Source organism: Schistocerca cancellata, chromosome 3, assembly GCF_023864275.1.
Source record: "Schistocerca cancellata isolate TAMUIC-IGC-003103 chromosome 3, iqSchCanc2.1, whole genome shotgun sequence".
Classification (NCBI taxonomy): domain Eukaryota; kingdom Metazoa; phylum Arthropoda; class Insecta; order Orthoptera; family Acrididae; genus Schistocerca; species Schistocerca cancellata.
The window spans coordinates 671132381-671159701 of record NC_064628.1 but is presented as its reverse complement, the minus strand read 5'-3'; the positions used below and the strand labels follow the sequence as shown (position 1 = coordinate 671159701).

The 27321-nt window shown below is 44.0% G+C and overlaps 1 pseudogene; it reads right to left on the bottom strand.

The window, feature by feature from the left end:
- Nucleotides 1-23603: 23603 nt before the first annotated feature.
- On the bottom strand, nt 23604-23721 carry LOC126177535 (5S ribosomal RNA; annotated as a pseudogene).
- Nucleotides 23722-27321: the final 3600 nt, after the last annotated feature.

Here is a 27321-nt window from a genome sequence, read left to right as displayed (position 1 = left end):
TCAGAAATCACTTACCTCACAAAAATCTCCGTTACTCGAACTACTGCAATACGGCGAGCGCCACTACTGCCAGCTAAATAAAAGATTCAAACTACGGAAGGCACTAACTACTGATAGGGATAGTTAGCAAATGAAAGATATTAATAGAGAACAAACAATGTATTTACCTTAATATCATCACAAGTCATAATATATGTAATTTCAAAACTCCGCCATCTCTCTCCTCACATCCACCACTGCTGGCGGCTCACCTCTAATTGCGCAACGCTACGCGCTGTTCACATCCAGCTGCCGCTGCCCAACACTACAATGGCAGACAACAATGCAAACTAGCCACAGACAGCACACAGCACAGCCAGTGATTTTCATATAGAGCGCTACGTGGCATTACCAATATAAAAATCTAAACAGCCTACTTACATAGCCCCCATGCTCCCCACAAAAAATTTTACAAATTTTTTTGGCCAGTGGCCAATAATGATTTGATAAAATTTTTTCATATAGAGCGCTACATGGCATTACCAATATAAAAATCTAAACAGCCTACTTACAGTTGTTGTTCAGTTTTCGAGAGCGTACGTTCCAAGAAACCCAGTCAACATTTTACTTTCTTCCATACGCATGTTGGGAATGACCGCTATGGGAGAAAACAGTGCAGTTATAGCTCATACGGAGTGTTGGCGACAGCTGTTCTTCCCACACACCTTTCGCGGAATGCATTGGACGAGATTAGTGTTTAACGTCCCGTCAACAATCAGGGCATTGGAACATAAACTCGGCTCAGGAAAGGATGGGGAAGGAAATCGGCCGTGGCCTCTCAAAGGACACATCCCGGCATTTACCTGAAGCGATTTAGGGAAATGATGGGAAACATAAATCTGGATGGCAGGACGCGGGTTTGAATGGTCATCCTCCCGAATGCGAGTCCAGTGTGCTAGCCGCTGCGCCACCTTGATCGGTACGGAAGGAAAAGGTAAGCGGAGAAGTGGTAGTGGTACTACAGGTACCCTCCGCCATAAGCTGCAAGATGATTTTCAGTGCATGGTGTGCAAAACTTAAGGACGAAAGTAACTTTCACAAGATGTGTCACTGCCAGGTAACATAGCTCCATGAAACTTGGACCATACATTGAAAGAACTGCCACAGTCTAGAACAGCAATATGAGGTACAGAAGGACGTTTTTATTCAAAGGCAAGAATTATATAGATGTCACCGCGATTCCTGATGGCCCAGTAGGCATTAAAAACTTTGGGATATGAATGTGATCAGTATGGACAGCAATGCATACTCTGCTAGGCGATCCCATGCTGACCGCGAGGTTGGTAAGGATTTTCAGGAGATTGTGCCCCACTGCTCTCATATAACTGAAAAATGTCATATTGCCGTCTTCAGCTCATGGTAAAATTCTTTATTTACACAACCACTTTCAGTTCTCTGACCCTCATCAGATTCATACAAGTATTATCGCCAGATCATAAAAAAGTGAATTATACACTGGTTGTGTAAGTAAAGCATTTTATCAGCAGCTAAAGGCGGTAATGCGATATTTTTCAAAATAGGAAGGAGTTCTTATGGTAGGGCGTTCCGTTCCTCCAAAAGCGCATTTGATGACTACTGGATGGTTGTTCGTGCACTTGGACTACAGATGGAAACGCGTGTCTGAAACTGTCATCCAAAAAGCAACAGAGCATCACATTCATAGGAGACAAGGGCTTTACATGCAGCAGCTAGCTCCATCTTCTTCACTGGAGATTGTGGCAGTCGCGATCAATGAATGACAAATAACATTGCGAGACATTCCGCATACGGTCTGTGAGCGTACAAAGTCACGTTTTCTGCCGAAGGGGTGGCCTACTGGTAGGCGCTGGCTTATATAACTTTGACGCTCTTTACTGTCGTTCGATGACGTTTCTGGAATCGGGTTCCTATCCTCGATTTGTTCCTCAAGACACTCTCTGCAACCCATCGAAGTTTACTGCGACATTTCTGATACACCCTGTATATAGATGCAGAATGACATTGCCAGTGTTACCAAAAACTTCCGACCGAGCGAGGTGGCGCAGTGGTTAGCACACTGTACTCGCATTCGGGAGGACGACGGTTCAATCCCGTCTCCGGCCATCCTGATTTAGGTTTTCCGTGATTTCCCTAAATCGCTTCAGGCAAATGCCGGGATGGTTCCTGCGAAAGGGCACGGCCGATTTCCTTCCCCATCCTTTCCTCACCCGAGCTTGCGCTCCGTCTCTAATGACCTCGTTGTCGACGGGACGTTAAACACTAATCTCCTCCTCCTCCTCCTCCAAAAACTTCCGAGAAGAAACAGACAGCAAGTTTGAGCAAGGATAGCAAGCAACTCGAGAGGATGCGGCAGAAATAAAGCGAAGCTAGCAACTAGAAAGTGAATGCATCTCGGCTTTTGAAACGAGAGTAGAAAATAATTGGAGAGGTGTGAGCGAGATACAGAACAAAATCTATTTGACGAAACCTCTGCACAGTATAATGTTGCATTGGATCAGGCTATCAGAGGGCTTAAGTCAGATACATCTGTAATGAAATATAATGGTGCGAACGAGAATAATCATAGCCCTGAAAACAGACGCACTCTTCTAAGTGTGCCAACAACTGAAATTCCCTCACATAGGTTTGGTCGTAACAGAAATGCGAAACCGAAAACATTTCACAGATATCTCGAGGAATATCTTAGCGTTAAAGAAATTAGTGAGACATTGCTAATCCAACAAACGTTAGAGTTGGAAGAAAGTGCGGGGTTAATAAGCTTGTGCACGGAGCAGATGAAGTACCAAGAATTTAATGAGAAGTTCTCGGACACTCTTTGGAATTTCAGCACAGACATCCGCATGCTCAAAGTTTTCCACGAACTGTACGATACCTATTAAAGGAAGAGTGGTAACATATGCCTCTAACTTGGATGTTCTTGCAGGTCAGTGAGACTGTAAAACAGTGGTGAGACACTGTGACGTCACTTTTATCGGCACACATACAACGTGCCCTTCTCGACGAGAAATCAGTCAATAAGTTTATTGAATAGCTTACATCTTTGGACGGCGTTGGGCAAACGAGCAGTCAGCAGTCACGAAATTACGTTCTTCGAGAAGGACGTAGTGGACCACAACGATTCATCCATAAAACAACAATAGATACGCGAACACCTAATGGGAGAGAAGGCAGGGGTCGAATGGAGCACCATTAGTGAGACGTATAGCAAAGAGTGAAATACTGGAAACCGCAAGCCCAAGATGGAGATGTAGCTGGTTTAGATTGCGAAACGGAGGAAGAGAAGTCAGCTACTAGCTGTTCGCAGATTCAGGTGGAGGCCGATAACAGTGGAGCAACTATTTTTACTGATTCTGGACTGTACTGGAAGCTACAGACAGCTACTTTTAAGACAGGAATGTCGAACATATACCTGCAAGATGTATAATATTGGCACCAGCATTTGGAGACAAAACTGAAGGACGAGTCTGCAAGTACTGATTCGAGTAGTGGTAGTAGACAGTTGTACAGACGCCATGGGATTTTTGGTGCTTAGTACTTAGATGTACTCATTGGAAGTGAAACGAAATAAAATGTCGTGTCGCTAGGGTCTCCCGTCGGCTAGACAGTCGCCTGGTGCAAGTCTGTTTAGTTGACACCACTTCGGCCACTTGCGTGTCGATGAGCAGGATATGATTACGACGACAACAGAACTCTCAGTTCCCGAGCGGAGAAAATCTCCGACCCAGCCGGAAATCTAACCCGGGATCCTTGCATGGCATTCTGCCGCCCTGAGCACTCAGCTTGTGAGGAAACGGGCGAGTTGTGGCGCCCTGAAAATATTCTAAGTTCGGAGGTGGCGTGGCCGCGCTGAGGCCTCTCGGCGAGCCGCAGCTTATCGGCGGCAGCGTGGTGCCGAATGTTAGCCGAGGTGCAGGCCGGCCGCATGGCTGGAAATTACATGGTGACACTGTGTCGATGAAGGAGACATGCCAGGAGTGTCAAAGATGGCAGACTTTGTGATACTTTAATGGCAGACATTTCACAGTTTGTATAGAAATTAATAGCAGCCAGATGAATCATGGTACCTCAAAAAGAAACATGTACATTACCATTATTTGCACGATGGTTCTGATGGTGTAATCATATTTTAAATATCTTTATTAGTTTAAAGTTTAGTATCTGATGATAAATTATACAAGTAACACCCAGTAATGGATTTCTAAACTCTAAATGGTTCATCCTATTTAGTCGATAGACATGTCTTTAGAAAGCTATAAGTGTAAATCTGAATTGGTATAAATTACTGGCATGTAACTTGAATAGCACTTGAGTTATTTAAGGTCAAAGTGGCCAATTACTATTAATTGCGTCAAGCCATAAGTACTCCACAGTTACACGAAAAATCGGTAGCAGCATGCGTATAAGTATATTCATTCGTCTATGTCTTTGTTTATATCCGATATATATTATTCATGAAGAAATTGGACAAATATTTGCTGTGTTTAGAAAGCACAGAGACATTAGGCTACAGGCCTATTTTGTTTCTATTCCTTTGATATATGTTTATTTATCTAAGTCTGCAGGCTTTCGTGGCCATTGTCACTGAAGTTAAAATCTTCTGGGTTATTGGTCCGCATCATGTTTCTTCTAAAATGATCGACGTTTCGACCCCTCTGCAGGGATCTTCCTCAAAAGCTTCTGGTGTCCACTACGGCTAGAACAGTAGTGGACACGAGAATATCCTGAGGAAGGTCCCAGCAGAGGGGTCGAAACGCCGATCATTTTAGAAGAAACATGACGCAGCCTAATAACCCAGAACATTTTAATTTCATATGTTTATTTAATTTCTTTATGTAATTAATAATGTGTATTAGAGCATGTTTATGGTGCATTTAATTATTTAATTTCAAGTTACTTAAATGTAAATCCAGTATTTCGAATGTGTTTCATTATGTTTGTGAGTGTGCGTTGGCTTGGAGACAGGGTGGGAGCGCTCTAGCCAATCACAGCGATCTTTCCAAAAAGGACACGTGGAGAGGCTGTATGGAAGTGGGAGAGGAGGATCGTTTCGAGAGAGGACAAGGGAGTTCTGAACAGTGCGGCACGAGGGACGGTATGGGAGAGGACACCAGAGAGTCCAGGAAAGTAATGCGCGACGGGCGCACGGTCGCGGGAAAGACTTGGAGAGTGGAGCGGTTTGCGTGTGGTCGCGGGAGATAGAAATATTTCGTAGTGCCGACTTGTGCGCTTGTGAGATTTCCGTGGCTTCTGCAGTCAAGACGTAGTATGCATTTAGAAGAGAATATCTCGTGAGCTATGTTGTTGTTCATAACTAATTAAGTGAAGTAGGCACCTGTTGTTTCCCTGTTATTGAACTTATATTTTATTTAATTGCTGGACGATTGACACCAGTAAGTTTTTTGCAGTTATAAACGGCATTCTAAAACGTATTTCCGCTATCGTACTCATCATTTAAAGTCGTTAAGATAGTACCTGCACATTTAATTTAATTGCAATCTTTCATCTATAAATTTCTGTATAACATTCAAAATTCGCAATTGCCGAGTGATATGAACCTTCGACCATTCGATTTATGTGTATATTCATATTGTATACTGTAGACTCAGCAGTATCCCAGCCTCTAGACAACGAAACCAGCCAAAACTTTTAATATTTTAACTCTGAGTCGGAGGGTACGTAGTTGAGGGCCACCACCCCACATCATTTTTCTTATCTGAAAGTCCGAAAGCTATCTTTCTTTTATCTCATTTAGTTAGTTATTGTTCGTTGCTTTCGGGGCGGACGTCACATGATATCCGTTCAAGTTCCTCGTTGAGCCATTCACTCACTTTTTTTTATTACAGAGGGCAATTAATCCTCTGACCAGACACAGCGAACTACCATGCTGGCATGTATTGAGGCGGGCTCAATACACACGCTAAGAGAAAAAGAACGACGCATCACGAAGCAATTATCCGAATGGGACATAAGTCGATAGATGTTATGTACATGCACAGACAAACAAATGAGTATAATTTCAGAAAAAAATTGGATGATTTATTAAAGAAAAAGACCTTCACAAATTGAGCAAGTCAATAACGCGTTGCTCCACCTCTGGCCCTTATGAAAGTAGTTATTCGGCTTGGCATTGATTGATGGAGTAGTTGGATGTCCTCCTGAGGGATATCGTGCCACATCCTGTCCAACTGATCCCGAGCTGGTTGGAGAGCATAGCCCATATTGGTCCAAACGTTCTCAATTGGGGAGAGAGATCCAGCGACTTTGCTGGCCTAGGTAGGGTTTGGCAAGTACGAAGACAACCAGTAGGAACTCGCGCCCTGTGCGGTCGGGTACTTCCTCGCCGAAACCACAGCCAATGATGGCTTGGCACGAAGAGCAAACAACAATACGAGGTGCAGAATATCGTCGACGAACCGCTGTGCTGTAAGGGTGCTGCGAATGACACCCAAGAGACAGAGACGAGCCAGCCTGCGGCCGATCGCTCCTTTATGCTGACTGCACCTCGGGTAGAGTCGAGTTCAGCTGTACTGGGAACAGAGTGTGCGAGCCGCGATGCACCGTCAAGGCCAGCGGATCGTTCGTGTACCCGGCTGAGCCCGGGTGTCAACAGGGCTCGGTGCAACCGGGAAACAGATAGCACAGGGAAGACGGGAATGACACGGGAGCGAAACTGCTTTCTGAAACTTCTGCACTATTTTGAGAACCTGAAGGTTAGAAATGCTAATAATAGGGCGTTTTTAATCCTTTGCAAAGAAAAAAAAAACATGTACTGTAAAATAATGGATGGAACACAGTAGTTCATAATACATCATTTTCATTAGTCTATGCAATTCATCCCTTCCTTTTCCGCTGCGTTGTAAAGCAGCCACCTTTCTCATCTCTTACATGAAACTTGGTCTCAAATTTCTTAACTAAGTTTTCATTACATTTAGGACCACAGTTGTAACACCATCTACAAACATCTCTTCGTACACTCTACTTTTCTACTCTCTTTCGTGTAATTTTCCTGGATAATTTTCCACAAACAAGCTCTTTTGCAGCAGAGTTCTATAAGTTTTTCGATGTGGTCACTAGTCCACGCTTTGCCATATTGGAAGCAACTAGAACTTGCTGTCATGTGAAAACTGCAGGAAAACTCATGGACTTTCTGGACGTGGCCTGGACTGTTGCTGCCGAGAACTGCAGCTTACGGCTTCGTGTCTCCGCTACTGCAAAGGCGAAGACTGCAAGTGTTCCAGAATCCATCGGAAATATTTGTGACCCGTCCCTAACATCCGCTCGTGTGTGGCCAGCTAACGCACCCCTATGCAGACAGTTCATCGCAAAACACTGTCACTAATCCCTTTTGGGTAACCGTATATTATTATAATATCAGAAATACATATCGAACGGCAATGGTCCAAGTGTCAGAAAATGTGTAGAAGAGAAAGCCTAAGTTTTCTTTAAGGAGAGGTTTACTATCTTTCGCCCGAGAGAAGCATGTTCTTTGAGAATTGTTTTTCTCGGGATGTGTTATAGATACCAATATCAAATTTTGTCCAAATGTTTATTGATATTTCGTCTACAAACTGGAATATTTTCGACCGGAAACGTCGAAGAGAAAAGGCGGAAGTGCCGTCGGAACGAAACAAAATTTCGATGTAGACCTCCACTCGCGGTCAGCCGGCTCGTCTGAAATAAAAATTGAGTTGTCGTTAGCGAAGTATATACGATTCTTTAGGAGATGAACGTCGCTTAAGTTATTTGGACCATAGGAAACAAAATGGCGGCCATTTGAAAAAAAATGGTTTTTTCATCGATTTCTCGACTTTGTAGGCCAAGTAAAAATATTTATAGTTGATGGATTGGAATAAAAGTGGTTATTTATTTTATTTTTATTTTGCGAATGGCAATACAAAAAAATTGCTCTAGGCACCATGGAACTTAATTTCTGAGGTCTTCAGTCCTCTAAAACTTAGAACTACTTAGACCTAACTAATCTAAGGACATCACAAACATCCATGCCCGAGGCAGATTCGAACCTGCGACCGTAGCGGTCGCGCGGTTCCACACTGTAACGCCTAGAACCGCTCAGCCACCCCTGCCGGCATGGCGATACAGCGACAATATTTTATATAAGTACAACAATATGTAAACGAAATGTATAAAATAAAACAATGTGTAAATAGTACATGTATAAAAACCAGCAGCAGCACAAAAGGATAAAGTACAAACGCTCAAGACAAAATAACTACACGTTAAAAGCTTGGCAAGCCTGACTAGAAACTCATTCATACATTTAAAGCTCAATATCTAGATTGCACAGCCAATCCAAAGCAGAGGGTTTCACATATATAATCTCAGAGACAGGTCCGGCGTATCTTCTTAAGGGGCATTCCTCAATAATATGGCGGACGTTCTGTTCTGGTGCTCCACAGTCACAGGCTGGTGAGTCGCATAAACCCCACTTGTACTTATATGCACTGCATCTTGCATGGCCCGTTCTGATACGGTTTAATTTAGTCCAGGTACATCTCTTCAGGGCCCGGTAATTCCAGAGTAGGATCTCGGATACCTTGTTTATTAATTCCAGACTCATTCCAAAAGTGCCGCCATTGCTCCCATTGCTCCTTGATGTCAGGTTGATGTTCTTGTGTATTAACACATATAGGCTTCCGTGACTTCAAGCGGGTCGATGGTATTTCGTCCAAAACATCATGGATTGGTAGATTCTGTGGGTAATCTGAGTCATGAATTTTTGACAACTCCTAGACAGTTTAGTTAGCTTAGTCGGAAACCAAGAATCATGCCAATCGGTTCAGTAGAAGTTACCATAACGCGCGATAAAAAAAAGTCATTTCGAGAAAAACGCGTTTTAAGTTTTGACTACATATAAATGCAATATTATGCAACGTACGTTCAATCTGCTATTCCGGATCCATAAACTAGTCCTTCCTCTTCCTCACAGAGAGCGTTCTGCTCGTTCTGGGTCATCCTGCGCTGCTCCAGAGCCGCTCGTACGGCCGGTGACAAGCGGTTTTCGACCGCTTGAATCCGGTGGTTTTCCGAATGCTTGGCGAATTGCGTCGAATAGAGTCCCAGGGTGACGTCCATCGTTGTCATGGTCTTCAGAATTGGTGAATACCCTTCATTGAAGCTGCTCACTGCCAGGAAAGTCGCAATCTCCACAGTCTTCGTACCAGAATGCAAATACTTGGGGGCTAACTTCCAAACACACGCGTTCAAATTTTCATTTGAATTTTGTATGTTTCCTTCCAAGCACCGCTACAATAACTCGTCCTCCAAAAGAAAAAAAAACTGGTGCGTGAAAAAGGCCGATTTCAGGCAGGTGCATTTTTTTTGTTCAAGCGCGAGTAACAAACATTTCCTTTCCGTATTCGGAAAAGTCGTTTCACGGGTGGATTCTAAACAATTTTATGGATCCATAAAATGCAGTTTTAAAAAAATCGATTTTTTGAACCAAAAGATAGTAAATCTCCCCTTAAACTGGAGGAGGGAACCTCCACTCGTCTGCACAAATCAGGAGATAGCATGTGACGCTGAAGTTTTAAACAGCTTGCAGATAATCAAAATAAGTGCGCAGGTTTTGCAGAGTGTAGAGGCTGTCGTAAGTTATTAGCTTTTCGTGACGGCAGTACAAGTACCCTGTTGCGACACTTGAATGAAAACCGACAAGGATCTCCTAATAGTCAGAGCAATAACAGTCACAAATTCCGGCGTCACCAAAATCTATTGTCCTGGAGAATTGTGTAACAATGTGCGTGAGAGATCTGCGGCCGTTCGGCAAAGTTGCAGGAGAAGGCTATCTAGAGCTTGCACAGTCACTGCCAGAAATAGGAGCACAGTATCCCACTGCAAGTGCCGGACGGAGTGGCCGAGCAGTTCTAGGCGCTACAGTCTGGAATCGCGCGACCGCTACGGTCGCAGGTTCGAATCCTGCCTCGGGCATGGATGTGTGTGATGTCATTAGGTTAGTTAGGTTTAAGTAGTTCTAAGTTCTAGGAGACTAATGACCTCAGAAGTTAAGTCCCATAGTGCTCAGACCATTTGAACCATTTGAACCACTGCAAGTGCAAGAGACGTGCTTCCTCACACATCAACAATTTCTTTCAAGTGCTGCAAGATGCGAAAGATTGTGCGTGCGTACGCACAACTGACATGTGGGCACACGCGTAGACTTAAACGAGTGATTTGACTATTGCTATAAACTCAATTTCGCGAGAGCTGCAATGCAAAAGTTGGGCCCTGTTTGTTGCTGAGTTCCTATCTGATATGGAGAAAAGTGCTACAAATTGACAGGACGAAACTGAAACTAACTACACAAAATTAGAGATATTTACAAGCCATCTGTTGAGGGTTAGGTTAGTTGCCGATCAGGGGGCAAATGTGAAAAAGACAATGGAGAACTATTGTCGCCTCCATACAACAACGTTCTTGAGGATAAATGATGGCACGAATATTGCCCTAATGTTTACGCATAGTTGGAATCAACGATAAATGCCGTAACATTTAAAAAGGATTGCCCATGTGAAAGACTCACAGCTATAGTTTACCGTAAAGCAGCACGTTGAGACTACGCTGGAATACTTCGTGTGTCGTGCTACAGTCCATGTTTATGCGGTATGAATGAACTGCTCAAGTTATAGGTGAATTCGTGAAAATGGACTTGTTTGGAAACTGAGATTACGGGTTAGCTGACAAATTAATTCAGTTTCTCTAAATATTTACAGAGGCTACCAAGGATGGAACCTGACAGTGCTGCAGTTGCTTGAGCTGCTAGTGTTTCATGTACAGGAACTACGTAAAACGACGAATTTGTAAACAAATAAAATTTATATCTGGTTAAATATTTTAAACACCCAGAACTGGATAACAGATATTATTTATGGAAAACAGTATGCCTCAGAATTGTCGAACATCTGTGGAAAACAGCACTGCTGGAAGTAAGCGCTCGAAATCTTTTAATGGGCAAACTGGAAATGAAGCCAGTGCAATTGCCTGCATTATTTCCAGTACCACAGGTCCGTCGTCTAAAGCAACTCTCGATAATTGAGAGAGGAATTTTTTGCCGTAGCACGTTCCACATGTGCTGTCCTTCAAGGTAAATGCGATGTTGTGTATGTATGTGTGCTAAGTAAATATTTTATCGGTACTTTCGTCATCAGCGTTTGATCGTATAACAGTGAAACGACGTAAATTAATTTGAATAATGCACTAGATTTGTTAAAAGCCCCGCAAGCATTCTGTATTATTTGCAGGGAACGAAGCCTCAGCTGCGACACCTTCAAAACGTGCGAAGAGTGTCTTTGTATCGTGGGAAGAGGATAAGGAGCCTGGCGATGAAATTTCTCTGTATCTGTTGATTGGAAGACCAGAAGAGGGCTGCAATGCAAAAGTCGGGCCCTGTTTGTTGCTGAGTTCCTATCTGATATGGAGAAAAGTGCTACAAATTGACAGGACGAAACTGAAACTAACTACACAAAATTAGAGATATTTACAAGCCATCTGTTGAGGGTTAGGTTCGTTGCCGATCAGGGGAAAATGTGAAAAAGACAATGGAGAACTATTGTCGCCTCCATACAACAACGGTGTGGCCGTGCGGTTCTGGCGCTTCAGTCTGGAACCGCGTGACCACTACGGTCGCAGGTTCGAATCCTGCCTCGGGCATGGATGTGTGTGATGTCCTTAGGTTAGTTAGGTTTAAGTAGTTCTAAGTTCTAGGGGACTGATGACCACAGATGTTAAGTCCCATAGTGCTCAGAGCCATTTGAACCATTTTGAACCAGAAGAGGGGCCAGTCACTTCTGGAGTGGTGGAAGTCAGGAGCAACAACTAATGCCTCTAGCGAGAGGGTATTTAGTAGAAAAAATGGTTCAAATGGCTCTGAGCACTATGGGACTCAACTTCTCAGGTCATTAGTCCCCTAGAACTTAGAACTAGTAAGGACATCACACACATTCATGCCCGAGGCGGGATTCGAACCTGCGACCGTAGCGGTCTCGCGGTTCCAGACTGCAGCGCCTAGAACCGCACGGCCACTTCGGCCGGCGGTATTTAGTAGAGCTGGGCTTGTTATTATTGATAAACGTAATGGAATACCAACGGAAAATGTGAGCGACCTGCTTACGGTGCACTGTAATACCATTGTAAGTTTCAGATAGATTGGTATAACATCCTATTTTTGTTACCATAAATCTCTAACGTCTTAATTGCTTGTTTCAGGAATAAATTCACGCAGAAGCTCGTTACAGCGTTATGAGATGTAAAATATTGCTTTATTTTCTTGATCAAAGGAAGTTTTCAATGAATTTCACATGTCTTTCATGTCTCTAGTTCCTTCATTACTTTGCTTTTAATTCCAACAAACATATTTGCACCAAACAGGTGGTTTAGTAGCCGTATCGTACGAGTGTGATATAACGTAGATATTTTTGCACATACCAAAGAGCAGTAGTTTCCAAACTTTTTCGATCTGTGATTTCCTTTCACAAAGATCTAATGTGCACGAAACCTTATAAAATAAAAAGGTACCTCCTGTAGAATGAAGTAATTGAAATCCAAGAAAGTGGTTTAACAGCCGTAATGCTTTTATAGTGCCTTACATTTCAGTTACAACACTTTTCTGTTTACCTATAAGTTTTCGTTGTGAAATTAATTGGCTCAATTCATCCTTGGAGTTCTGTGAGGAAGATCCGACTACTTTTCATGCATCATAACTTCGAAATAAGGGACCACAGACAGTCTCAAATTACTTTCGCTCAGAAGTATGTTTCTGTATTTATATTTTATATAAGTGTAGGAACAAAAATCTTTCTCGCACAAACAGGTGGACGGGACACGTAATCAATTTGTTACCGCTTTATTTGACAGCATTGGAAATTCCGCCTTCAAGCTGAAACAGAAACTTATCAGTGACGAAGATTTATTTTCTGTTACTTAGCCACTGGAAGTTTCGAGTAGGTGTTCGTTTTAATTTACACTTCATGTGGTTTCGAAACTTATTGTAACTTCTAAGCTACCGAAAATCCAGCTGTTATTGCTATAAAGATCAGGGAAACAGTCTTTGAAAACTTTTCCAAATGTCTTCAAATGTTCTTTAATTTTGTCCTTGATATTTTCTTCCGAAGTAATCGTGAAGTGTATGTAATTTAAACATATTTCCCACACTGTAAGGTTTTAATGAACGATTCGATATGTCCTTACACATTACAGAATTTTGTGAAGAAACAAATTTAAAGAGTTAATTTTTAACAAAATGTCTATCAAACAAGCCAGACTTGCCTTGAGAAGGTGTACCTGGTGAGGAAAACATAAACTTCATACAATGTCAGAACACGTCTGCCGTGATATAACCATCTAACTTCCATGTGTGTCAATAAAAAGTTTTAAATGTTTGCCATTTCCTCATACAGCATTACAAAAATTCTATAATTAGTGTGGTGACCTTTAATGAAATTAATTATTTTCACTGCACCGTAAAGTGCAGAGTTTTTCACATTCATGTAGCACAATGCTGATTTAACAGTTACAAGCAACGGTGGAGATTTAAGCAACGATCCTGTTCTTAATGTTACAGCCATCAATTATTTTAAAGTAACACAGAAGGTGAAGTGCCGTGTCGGTAAATACTGTGTGAAGAATGCTAGCAATTGAGTCATAGAGATTTCAGTTTGTGTGTGTGTGTGTGTGTGTGTGTGTGTGTGTGTGTTTGTGTGTGTGAGTGTGAGTGTGTGTGTGTGAATGTGTGCATGTGTGTGCGCGTGTAGTGGGGCCACAAGACTGACCTCCTTCGGGAAACTATTCTTGGTGGGTACACTAATCTTATGTCTGTTTATTTAACAATTTACTATACAATTTGTGAGCTAACTGGGTGCTCATTCGGTCCTTTGTTCCCCTAATTAAGTAACATTTTTCCTGGGGTATGGTATTTGGTATTGTAGGTACCTTTCATTAATTCGTTCCACGAGTTGTAGTACACGGATTTCGATGACTGGTGCACAAAATTGTGGCGGGTACCAGCGACACAGGCACGTGGCACTTTCCACTTACGTCAGCGTTGGGGTTGAATTGTGCCTATTAGTCGGAGCTGGCGTATTTCGTCCCTTAAGTGATCCACTTTGGTAAAGAGCTTCGTGGCATAATCCGTTATTTTTTCGTGCATGTATTTCTCCTTCAGGGTTTCGTGTAGCTCCCTGGTTCACCTTACGCACCGGCTCCGTATTAGTTGGAGTGCACATATATTAGTATCACATGTGACTACCCGCGCTGCACATCCGTAGAGGAGCTATAGCTGGACTGTCGATCTGTAGAGTTGGTGCTTCGTCTTGGTGTTGAGTGCTAAAGAAGAATGGTATCAGCGCTTACGCCATCTTTCTGACGTCCTTTTTTCGTTGCTCTGTGTGTATTGTGAAGGTGAGGGACTCATCCTGAATGATACCCAGCTTAGTTGGTAACATAGTACCGGTAGTCTCTTCTTAGTAAAGAGCACTGCAGCTGTCTTCTTGGGGTTGATTGTTATGATGTTGAACTGTACCCACTCTTGCATGAGATCTATTTGGCGTTGAGCCCTGTTTATTAGCTGCCTTGCGGCCCGACGTGACGAAGGCGGTATCGTCGGTAAACAAACTGCAGGTCGCTAGAGAAATCATAGGCAAGTCATTTGTACAAAGTGTTACAAAAAGGTACGGCCAAACTTTCAGGAAACATTCCTCACACACAAAGAAAGAAAATATGTTATGTGGACACGTGTCCGGAAACGCTTACGTTCCATGTTAGAGCTCATTTTATTACTTCTCTTCAAATTACATTAATCATGGAATGGAAACACACAGCTACAGAATGTACCAGCGTGACTTCAAACACTTTGTTACAGGAAATGTTCAAAATGTCCTACGTTAGCGAGGATACATGCATCCACCCTCCGTCGCATGGAATCCCTGATGCGCTGATGCAGCCCTGGAGAATGGCGTATTGTGTCACAGACGTCCACAATACGAGCACGAAGAGTCTCTACATTTGGTACCGGGGTTGCGTAGACAAGAGCTTTCAAATGCCCCCATAAATGAAAGTCAAGAGGGTTGAGGTTAGGAGAGCGTGGAGGCCATGGAATTGGTCCGCCTCTACCAATCCATCGGTCACCGAATCTGTTGTTGAGAAGCGTACGAACACTTCAACTGAAATGTGCAGGAGCTCCATCGTACATGAACCACATGTCGTTTCGTACTTGTAAAGGCTCATGTTCTAGCAGCACAGGTAGAGTATCCCGTATGAAATCATGATAACGTGCTCCATTAAGCGTAGATGGAAGAACATGGGGCCCAATCAAGACATCACCAACAATGCCTGCCCAAACGTTCACAGAAAATCTGTGTTGATGACGTGATTGCACAATTGCGTGCGGATTCTCGTCAGCCCACACATGTTGATTGTGAAAATTTACAATTTGATGACGAAACTAAAATGAGCTCTAACATGGAAATTAAGCGTTTCCGGACACATGTCCACATAACATCTTTTCTTTGTTTGTGTGTGAGGAATGTTTCCTGAAAGTTTGGCCGTACCTTTTTGTAACACCCTGTATATACATTGAGCAGCACTGGTGAGATAAGTGATTCCTGCGGGATACCTGCTTCTGGTATTTTGCCGTCCACTGTATCGTAGAAGTTTCTTCCTTGTAGAAACCTATCTACCAGTTTCACGTAACAGTCCGGTATGGAAGTCTGACAATATAGTTTTGCTATGAGGTTGTCACACCATGATACACCGAAGCGCCAAAGAAACTGGTATAGGCTTGCTTATTCAACTACAGAGATATGTAAACAGCCAGAATACGGCGCTGAGGTCGGCAACGCCTATATAAGACAACAAGGGTCTGGTGGAGTTGCTAGATCGGTTACTGCTGCTACAATGGCAGGTTACCAAGGTTTAAGTGAGCTTTAACATGGTGTTATATTCGGGGCACGAGCGATGGGATACAGCTCCTCCGAGGCAGCGACGACGCGAGTATTTTCCCGTACGGTCATTTCACGAGTGTACCGTGAATATCAGGAATCCGGTAAAACATCAGATGTCCGACATCACTGCGGCCGGAAAAAGATCCTACAAGAACGATTGCAATGGGACAGAATTTCAGTCCTTCCCCAGATTGCTGTAGATTCCAATGCTGGGCCATGAAGAACTGTGAACCATTCTACGAAACATAATCGATATAAGCTTTCGCAGCGCCGGACCATGTGGCCGAGGGGTTCTAGGCGCTTCAGTCCGAAAACGCGCTGCTGTTACGGTCACAGGTTCGAATCCTCCGTCGGGAATGGTTGTGTGTGATGTCCTTAGGTTAGTTAGGCTTAATTAGTTCTGAGTCTAGGAGACTTATAACCTCAGATTCCCATAGTGCTTAAAGGCATTTGAATCATTTGAGCTTTCGCAGCCGGGGCCAATTGGAGTACCCTTGATGACTACATGCCTCGCCTGGGCCCGTCAACACCAACATTGGACTGTTGATGACAGGAAACTTGTTGCGTGGTTGGACGTATCTCGTTTCAAATTGTATCGAGCGGATGGATGTGTGTGGTTATGGAGACAACCTCATGACTACATGGACTCTACATGTGAGCAGGGGCCTGTTCAAGCTGGGGGAAGCTCTGCAATGGTGTGGGGCATGTGCAGTTGGAGTGATGTGGGACCCTGATATATCTAGATACGACTCTGTCAGGTGATACATACGTAAGCATTCCGTCTGAACACCTGGATTCTGACGGACTTGGGCAATTCCAGCTGGACGATTCGACACCCCATACATCCACTGCTACAGAATGGTTCCAGGAACACTTTCCCGAGCTTCAACACTTCCGCTGGCCACCAAACTCCCGAGACATGAACATTATGTAGGATATTGTGGTGCCTTGCAACGTGCTGTTCAGAAGAGATCTCGACCCCCTCGCACTCGTACGAATTTATGGACAGCCCTGCAGAATTCATGGTGTCAGTTCCCTCCAGACCGAGTCCATGCCACGTCGTGTTGCGGCACTTATGCCTGCTCGCGGGGGCCCTACACGATATGAGGCAGGTGTACCAGTTTCTTCGGCTCTTTGGTGTATTTCGTCCTGCGCCGGCATCTGTGCGAGCCGAATCAGACGGACGCTCGGTCGGCGTCGGGCTGTGGGGGGCACCGCTCGGCCGGCAGTTCTCGGTGCGGCTACACCGTCTGAGCGGGCAGCGCAAGTCGAGGCTCGCCCGGCAGTCACGGCTGCGGTTCCGAGCAGGCCGCGCAGGCTCGGCGCACGCCTCTGTAAAAGGGTTCTGCTATGAAAACAAATGGCATCCCTGTCCATCACTCGTGGTGGTCGGGCCATATGGCGGACGGCAGTCAGTTTAGTAGAGTTGGGCGAAACGAATCTTTTTCCAGATTCGATTCCTACGATTCAATCTCACATTGCGAATCGATTCCTACGATTCGTTCACGATTCTTTCACGATTCATTCTGGTCTGTGATGGCACGATTCTTACGGATGGAAGAAAGTTCTACATCTTACTCACAGATGGCAGGACATGTCTGGAATTGTCAATGGGGTCAGAATCGAACTGTGTCATGATAAGATATGCTAGAAATACACTCCTGGAAATGGAAAAAAGAACACATTGACACCGGTGTGTCAGACCCACCATACTTGCTCCGGACACTGCGACAGGACTGTACAGGCAATGATCACACGCACGGCACAGCGGACACACCAGGAACTGCGGTGTTGGCCGTCGAATGGCGCTAGCTGCGCAGCATTTGTGCACCGCCGCCGTCAGTGTCAGCCAGTTTGCCGTGGCATACGGAGCTCCATCGCAGTCTTTAACACTGGTAGCATGCCGCGACAGTGTGGACGTGAACCGTATGTGCAGTTGACGGACTTTGAGCGAGGGCGTATAGTGGGCATGCGGGAGGCCGGCTGGACGTACCGCCGAATTGCTCAACACGTGGGGCGTGAGGTCTCCACAGTACATCGATGTTGTCGTCAGTGGTCGGCGGAAGGTGCACGTGCCCGTCGACCTGGGACCGGACCGCAGCGACGCACGGATGCACGCCAAGACCGTAGGATCCTACGCAGTGCCGTAGGGGACCGCACCGCCACTTCCCAGCAAATTAGGGACACTGTTGCTCCTGGGGTATCGGCGAGGACCATTCGCAACCGTCTCCATCAAGCTGGGCTACGGTCCCGCTCACGCCCCAACACCGTGCAGCCCGCCTCCAGTGGTGTCGCGACAGGCGTAAATGGAGGGACGAATGGAGACGTGTCGTCTTCAGCGATGAGAGTCGCTTCTGCTTTGGTGCCAATGATGGTCGTATGCGTGTTTGGCGCCGTGCAGGTGAGCGCCACAATCAGGACTGCATACGACCGAGGCACACAGGGCCAACACCCGGCATCATGGTGTGGGGAGCGATCTCCTACACTGGCCGTACACCACTGGTGATCGTCGAGGGGACACTGAATAGTGCACGGTACATCCAAACCGTCATCGAACCCATCGTTCTACCATTCCTAGACCGGCAAGGGAACTTGCTGTTCCAACAGGACAATGCACGTCCGCATGTATCCCGTGCCACCCAACGTGCTCTAGAAGGTGTAAGTCAACTACCCTGGCCAGCAAGATCTCCGGATCTGTCCCCCATTGAGCATGTTTGGGACTGGATGAAGCGTCGTCTCACGCGGTCTGCACGTCCAGCACGAACGCTGGTCCAACTGAGGCGCCAGGTGGAAATGGCATGGCAAGCCGTTCCACAGGACTACATCCAGCATCTCTACGATCGTCTCCATGGGAGAATAGCAGCCTGCATTGATGCGAAAGGTGGATATACACTGTACTAGTGCCGACATTGTGCATGCTCTGTTGCCTGTGTCTATGTGCCTGTGGTTCTGTCAGTGTGATCATGTGATGTATCTGACCCCAGGAATGTGTCAATAAAATTTCCCCTTCCTGGGACAATGAATTCACGGTGTTCTTATTTCAATTTCCAGGAGTGTAGTTTATTTATGAGTAAACATGCATATGGCGTTACAAGTGTGATTCTCGATTTATACGTGTAATGCCTTAATTGATGGAAGGTCACATTTAATTTGATTGCATCTATTGTTTTGTTTCAGTATGCCAGGAAACAGGAGTCGATTTGTGCGAAAGGTGGTGCAAAAATATGTGGTATGCCAGTTTGGTTGTGTGGCTTGAACGTATATAACTGCAGGCGTCTGTTTTATTGTAACAAAATCTAGCAGTGAGGCAGACGTGGTTTGGCTCATATCATCCTTAGTTTTTCTGTGCTAAGATGTCTTTCCAAGTCCACATCACCCTTGTAATTCATAACGCAGCTGACAGCCCTCCCACACAGAAAAATTTAGCTTCACTTTCATTTCTTCCAAATACAAAGCATAGGTATTTTGCTTTTAATTTGTCTGAGAACTTGCCGCTGTCACTACTATTTACGCGAGAACAGTAGGATTCAATCGTATACAGCGACATTACTTCACTAAATTTTAATATGAATCTGAACACGATAACATTCGAAAACTCGAAATTGAAATTATTAATTAAAACGCTTTTGTTTAAAGACTGTATTACACGCCGATCCGACAAGAAAGGTATTGGTTAGAGAGCCTTTATTCCTCTATATAGGCTCTGTAATATTGGTTTAGTGCGACAGCCATTTAGTGGCAGCACTAGTGGAACTAACAGAATTAGCAAATTAGCAGTGAAGTAATGTCGCTGTATACGATTGTATCCTACACTTTAGAAGTATGTCGTCTTCTCACATAAATAGTAGTGGCAGAAGCAAGTTCTCAGACAAATTAAAAACAAAATACCTATGCTTTGTATTTCGACGAAACAAAAGTTAAACTAAATTTGCAGTGTGTGAGGGCTGACAGCTGCTTTATTATGAAATATAAGGTGCTGTGGAGTTGGAAAGAGCACAGAAAAATGTAGGATGATACGAATCCGCGCATGTGAACTATATAGGGATAACTCGCGCATGCGCACAATGAGGTACTACAGTCAGCTTTCTGCTTATTTGTTTATGGTTTACTATTGCTATTAACCTTTGTGACCAGACCCCAACTTCAAGTTTTTATATTGAAGATTTTGTCCATTCTTCAAATTTTCATAAATACAGCAACTAAGCAATTTTTTTTCCAGCAGACTTTCTTTACTCAAGCTATTTTCGAAAGAGATTCTTTGTACTTTGATCGCTTCGTATTCTAGAAATAGAATGGATCAAACAAGCATTAATAATCTTAATTCAGGCATATTCCGAGGAAAGGTGTTTCTATTCTTCTCACGATCCACCAATCGTTTATTTCTGAGTAATGATGCATATGACTTTACAAGTGTCATTTTCGATTTGTATGGGTAATGTCTTAAAATTGACGAAAGGCCACGTTTGAGTTGATTGCATATTTTGCTTTATTTTAGTACGCCAGGAAAGAGAAACTGACAGAAGTCGGTGAGATGGTCCGATCACGAAATGAATGAATAAACTGTGTCGACCTAACTTCTTCATTGATAGTAAGATATGAGCCACATCACGTCCGCCTTCGTCCCTTCTGCCCATTCATATTTAACCCAACAAGTCTGGCTTTTCGTCGTCGTCATCCTGCCCTAATCTTAAGGGTTACAGGCCAGCAGCTCGGATAACAATGCGTCCTCCATGGGCGCAATTCTGTATAAATGTAAATTTAGATAACTATATGTTTGTGCAACTTAAGTGCCATAAAATAAAACGAATAGTTGAGACCATAAGTCAGAACACTAATACTGTAGCATAATTCGGTGATAGCTCTATGAGAGAACAATTACTCAATAAAAAATTACGATAAAAAATATAACGACTACTTAATAAATATGAACTTTAAGCTCTCAGAAAATTTAATTAAAATGAACGGCTTCACAAGAAATCACATGGTTCCCTATGAGTTTCGCATGGTATTGTCATCTAGTGTGGATGCACATTTTCGCGTGAGGACTATCACCCGTGCATCGTGTGATCGGGCAACGTGAACCGGTCTGCAGTTCCCGATGTTTACGTTTAGGAAAGACACCTATATACAGATAAACATAAAAACCAAAACCTTAACTACATTCAATACGTACTAACAAAGTTTTCTGAGATGCCGTTATAAAAACATGTGAAATAGCGTTTTTATAGTATATAATTGCGTTTTTACGAATGGAACTATGTAGGATATATATGTTATAAAATTGACTTTTTACGAAAGAATGGAACTATGTATGTGAACTCAAAAAGCAAAAACCAGTCTAAATACAAAATTTCATCCAAATCGTTAGGGCCGTTTTGGAGATACGCGAAATATAATACATAATCCAAGTGCTAATGCTCATGTGTAAAGAAGGTGTGTGTGTTTTGCATTGCATCTGCAGCAAATAAGAGGTACGTAATTATTCATCATACTTGGATTTCTTGATTTTAATTGTGTGTATTGGGAGCTGTGTACTTGCTGTATATCGTTTCTGTCATCACTAGTTCGAGTATTACTCGCGCAAATTAAGCTATCGTCGGCGCGGTGGCTGATGGTAACGATAGTAAATGGGAAATTCCTTTACGCTCGTTCCCGTCAGCCACCGCCAAGTGTCAGCTTGGTTTTCACGAGTAATATTACGGCCCACGAACTTCGTTTGTTCGCTCCGAGCTTCGTTTGTTCACACGCATCCTCCACTTGACTGCCATCTGGCGATCGTAATCATTCGGCATGTCTGGGCATGATTCGGAAGTTGCCTTCGAAACATAGCGTTCTAAGAATCGATTAATCGTTGGAACTTGGAATCGTCACGACTCGGAAACACGCAATCGTTCTTACGATTCTTTTGAACGACGATTCGTCCGTATCACGATTCGATTCTTACGATTCTTTATTTAGAGTCGTTCAAATGAACGACTCATTCACGAATCGCCACAACTCTACAGTTTAGTATGCTACCACTGTCCGGGACGTCTCCAGACACATTTTCGCTGGTCATCGGGGCTCATTTCGAAGCGAGACTCGTCACTGAAGACAATGAATTTCCATGGAGGAAACGTTGTTGATGAAACAAACGGGACGCTTCCTGTATGGCATCCTGTATGGCGTCGTCAGACACACAGCGCAGGCTCAGCGACACACGCACAACCCGCCGCACCCGCGCTGCCGGGCCACGAGAGATGGGGCCAAGTGATCGCATCAGTCGTGTCCGCTGCCTTCACGCGGTCACAAGACGTCGCTAGCCGATTACAGCCTGTGTGGTGTCACCGCAAGACACCACACTTGCTAGGTGGTAGCCTTTAAATCGGCCGCGGTCCGTTAGTATACGTCGAACCCGCGTGTTGCCACTATCAGTGATTGCAGACCGAGCGCCGCAACACGGCAGGTCTAGTCTAGAGAGACTCCCTAGCACTCGCCCCAGTTGTACAGCCGACTTTGCTAGCGATGGTTCACTGCCTGCATCCGCTCTCATTTGCAGAGACGACAGATTATCATAGCCTTCAGCTACGTCATTTGCTACGACCTAGCAAGGCGCCATAATCAGTTACTATGTATTCTGAACAGATAATATTGTGACTCATGCACCGTGAAAAGCGACGTTCATCATTAATGGATTAAAGTTAAGTATCAAACTAATTATGCCCGCTTTCTGAATTCTCATTCCTTGTCATGTTCCAGACCTCACGTCAGTATAGTTCAACCCTCCTCACGCCAGCCTGCGTGAGCTAAAACGCGTGCATTTCGGCCTCCATTAGTAACACGGTGTTGGCTCTTCTGCCAACCCAACAGCCTGCTTTCAGGTCTGCTTCCAGCAGCCTGACGAGTGCCTGGTACAATAAACCACAGCTCCCATCAAAGCCCGCCTGCCAGTTCTGTTTGTCTCATGGCATCCTTGATTTGAAACCATGATAGCGACGCTGAGAATCTCGCTATTGGTAATGGGCAAATTATTATTTCCTTTTCACGAGCAAAAGTAATTTGTAAATTGGATTTGTAGAGCCGTGGTTTATAAAATAAACATTTATGATCAGTCTCCTTTCTTCGAAACTATTCATCTTCTTATATAATATGTAAACATCTTCTTATACAAGAAGTAAATGCCCCTGTCAAGTACAATTTAGGATGTTGTGATTGTTGTCATTTCTTGTTCGGTAACCAAATTTGATAAATAAATGTTTGGGTCAGTGGTTACACGTGATAAGTACGTGTGGGATGCTAAGGATTTACGAAGTATTACCAGTTCAACAACAGAAAATTTTATCATTTGTCACGAGACATATCATTCGTTGCTGTGCACCTAGAAATGTCCTAGCACAGAATACACACACACACACACACACACACACACACACACACACACACACACACACACACACATCGTCTTCCGGCCACGAGTGGCCTACCGGGACCATCCGACCGCCGTGTCATCCTCAGTGGAGGATACGGATAGGGGGGGGGGGGTGTGGGGTCGGCACACTGCTCTCCCGGTCGTTGTATTCTTGACCGAAACCGCTACTATTCGGTCGTGTAGCTCCTCAATTGGCATCACGATGCTGAGGGCACCCCGAAAAATGGCAACAGCGCACGGCGGCCTAGATGGTCACCCATCCAAGTGCCGACCACGCCCGACAGCGCTTAACTTCGGTGATCTCACGGGAACCGGTGTATCGACTGCGGCAAGGCCGTTGCCATCCTACCACAGAATATTCATTGAAATTAATCTTCCACATACCAACGATAGATGTAGTAGATCATTTTACTGTTGCATTCGACTTGATTTTTTGAAACCTTTTTACACGAGAATTGCGTCGACTTTTTGCCAAAGGTTGTCACCTAAATTTCCTGAGGGTCCCTGCAACATTCACGTACTGACTGTAACAGCCAGCTACGAATCTTGATACGTGAGTATGGGTTCTTTCGATCTCCTCCTTCAGTGCAATGTAATTACCGTTAATCAGTCAGCTCTCGCGGTACATCTGATACTCTGTTCTGATAAAAGCGTGAAATCATCTTGATAGCCAGGTTAATTGTTCACTTGGATTTCGAGAGAAATTACTGTTTGCCGTGGCCTTCATAACCGCTGCTTGGACCATTGCATTTCTTTATCAGCAATTTAAATGACAATTGTAAGGAAGGGATTTTCTGTAAGCTCCCGATATAGATGACTAAGTATCATCAGCTGCGCGAGATTGCTTGACGAGTATTCATGCCGCTATCGATATGAAATCAAACAGAACAAAAGCTGTCACCTCAAGGATAAGTCCCCGTACAGAACAATTATGAGCATTTGCACGAAATACTTTACGTAGCGGACTTTGGCCGTGATTTACACATTCAGTGCAGCCACGACATTACAGTAACATTCGCTAAAGCCACTGGGTGATCGTACAACAGAAGAAAGGTCTCCAAATTTAATGAGTGGCGAAAGGCGTGCTCCAGAATATATGTAGCAGAATTTTCTCCCGCATCAGTGTGGTAGGAAGCAGTATAGATGTAAAAGTAGATGAATTCCAAGTGCAAGAGGCTGCTTATGCCGTGGAGAACGTTCTCAGACTGACTCAGAAATTTTATTTTGTCGTGTCCAAGTAGACCAACTATTGTTCTCGACGGATTTGACTGAGAGAAGGGCTCTATTTTTGTAGTGTCTCTTGATGATGATATAGGCCTCCTACAGACTCCTCCGGACGTCAGGTATTCGCATCCATGTTGCTCCTGTGTGTTTACCAGAGTCAAGTTCCAATATGTCGTCTTTGTAGCCCTTTGTTTCCTCTCGAAAAGCAGCACACAACTCCCTTCGTGCTTCCATCATCCGTGCTCCTGTATAGATATGCCGCCCTCTTGCATGTCATGCTTCCATGTTTTTTGTTGCCTGGTTCATGTGTTTGACTTCCTACCCCTCCTTCTGATTCGCAACATGCATCACCCAGTTGCTCGCCGGGCCATCTTCTGCTTTTGAATGGTATTGCCATTAAAAGTCAATAATTCACCACTATAAGTCAATACTGATCACACGCACCAATGGAGAAGTTACCTTCTCAAACACGCCAGAAACTTAGATTCGGGAACCCTGTACAGTTTACCAAAAGCATCCAATCATTTTTACTCTTCCGTCAATTTCTTTTCACACTGACAACAAAATTAAAGAGTTGCGTCTTCGAAACTCATCGTTTTCTGCCAGTGCAACGTAAAAGCTTACAATTTCGCTCGAATGTGTCTAGAGCGTTCCTTTGTTACGAAGCGAAACCGTGGTGCCTTGTGACGTCATCCTCGATAGCGATGATACTTCAAGGAGCAAGGCGACGACACTCGCAAGAAAAAAGGCTGAAGTCAGAAGCTTGTGTGAGGCGTAAGATCACATTGGCACCAAATTTAACCACACTTCTGCCAAACGCCCCGCTGACGTGTCACAACACGAGAAGATCGTCACACGTCCTCATCAGCATCTCATACCTTCTCTTGACGGCTCTATGCCGGAGGTCAGAGCCGCAACTCCCAGCGTTGAAATTACGCGGTTTTATTATGGGTGGCGGCGGGAAACATTTCGGACACACCATTGCTCATAATCGAAGTGAAAATGTCTCAGGAGGTGTCGTAAAGGACGTGTATGAAAACTCCCCTGAACTTCGAGCGTTCGTTTTCAAGTAGTTCGCGTTCGAAAACGTCAGTCTGCAGGGCGATGTGCAACGGAACGATGTTACTGTTGACTTCTGACACTGCTGACACGCCCGGACGATTCAACTATCCTCTAACGACATCATGGGTTGCAACCCTAATGAATGTAATCTCACCGCTTTGGAGTGTAGTGAAACCATACGAAAACCATTCGGCGACATTTGAACACGATCTGAAGCAGAAAAGAATGTTTACGTTTCTTCGTCCCTCCTTTTTCGCGTACTGCTGTGGCATGTGCATGAGAATGTGGGGCTGCGACGTTGACACATAGGTGAATGTAAAGGCAAAGGAACCATCTAATGCCCCCCCCCCCCCCAATTTCGGCAACATACTCGGTGCCACTCCCGACATCTTGGCGAAAATACACGTTTAAATCCGGAGGTACGCATAACTCATCATCCGAAATTGTGCTAAACGCATTCTCTGAAAATTATTTCGAGCAGTTAGTTCATGAGCCCACGCGAATAGTAAACGGTTGTGAAAATACATTTGACCTCTTAGCAACAATTAATCCTGAGTTAATAACAAGCATCAAAAGGGATACAGGGATTAGTGAACACAGGGTTGTCGTAGCGAAATTGGATATTGTAACCTCAAAATCCTCCAAATATAAACGAAAAAATACCTATTCAAAGAAGCAGATAAAAATTCACTTGATGCCTTCCTGAGAGACAATCTCCACCCCTTCCAAATTAATAATATACGTGTAGAACAGATGTGGCTTGAATTCAAAGAAATAATATCAACAGCAATTGAAGGATGGATACCAAATAAATTAACAAACGACGGAGCTGATCCTCCTTGGTACACAATACGAGTCAGAACACCGTTGCAGAAACAACGAAACAAACATGTCAAATTTAAACAGACGCAAAATCCCCAAGACTGGCGATCTTTTACAGAAGCTCGAAATTTAGCGCGGACTTCAATGCGAGATGCTTATAACAGTTTCCACAACGCAGCTTTGTCTCGAAACCTGGCAGAAAATACAAAGAGATTCTGGTCTTATGTGAAGTATGTTAGAGGCAAGAAACAATGGAGATACTATCGAAGACAGTGCCGCAAAAGCAGAGTTACTAAACACAGCCTTCCGAAATGCCTTCACAAAAGAAGTCGAATCAAGAACAGCTGCCAACATGAGTAACTTAGAAGTAAATATCTTCGGAGTAGTTAAGAAACTTAAATCACTTAATAAAAGCAAATCTTCTGGTCGAGACTGCGTACCAATTAGGTTCCTTTCAGAGTATGCTGATGGAATAGCTGCATACTTAACAATCATATACAATTGGTAGCTCGACGAAAGATCCGTACCCAAAGATTGGAAAGTTGGACAGTTCACACCAATATTCAAAAAAGGTAATAGGGGGAATCCATTAAATTATAGGTCTTATCATTGAAGGCGATATGCAGTAGGATTTTGGAACATACGGTATATTGCGTTCGAACATTATGAAGTAGCCCGAAGAAAACGGTCTATTGACACACAGTCAACATGGGTTTAGAAAACATCGTTCTTGTGAAACACAACTAGCTCTATATTCGAATGAAGTGTTGAGTGCTGTCGACAAGGGATTCAGATCGATTCCGTATTTCTGTATTTCCGGAAGGCTTTTGACAC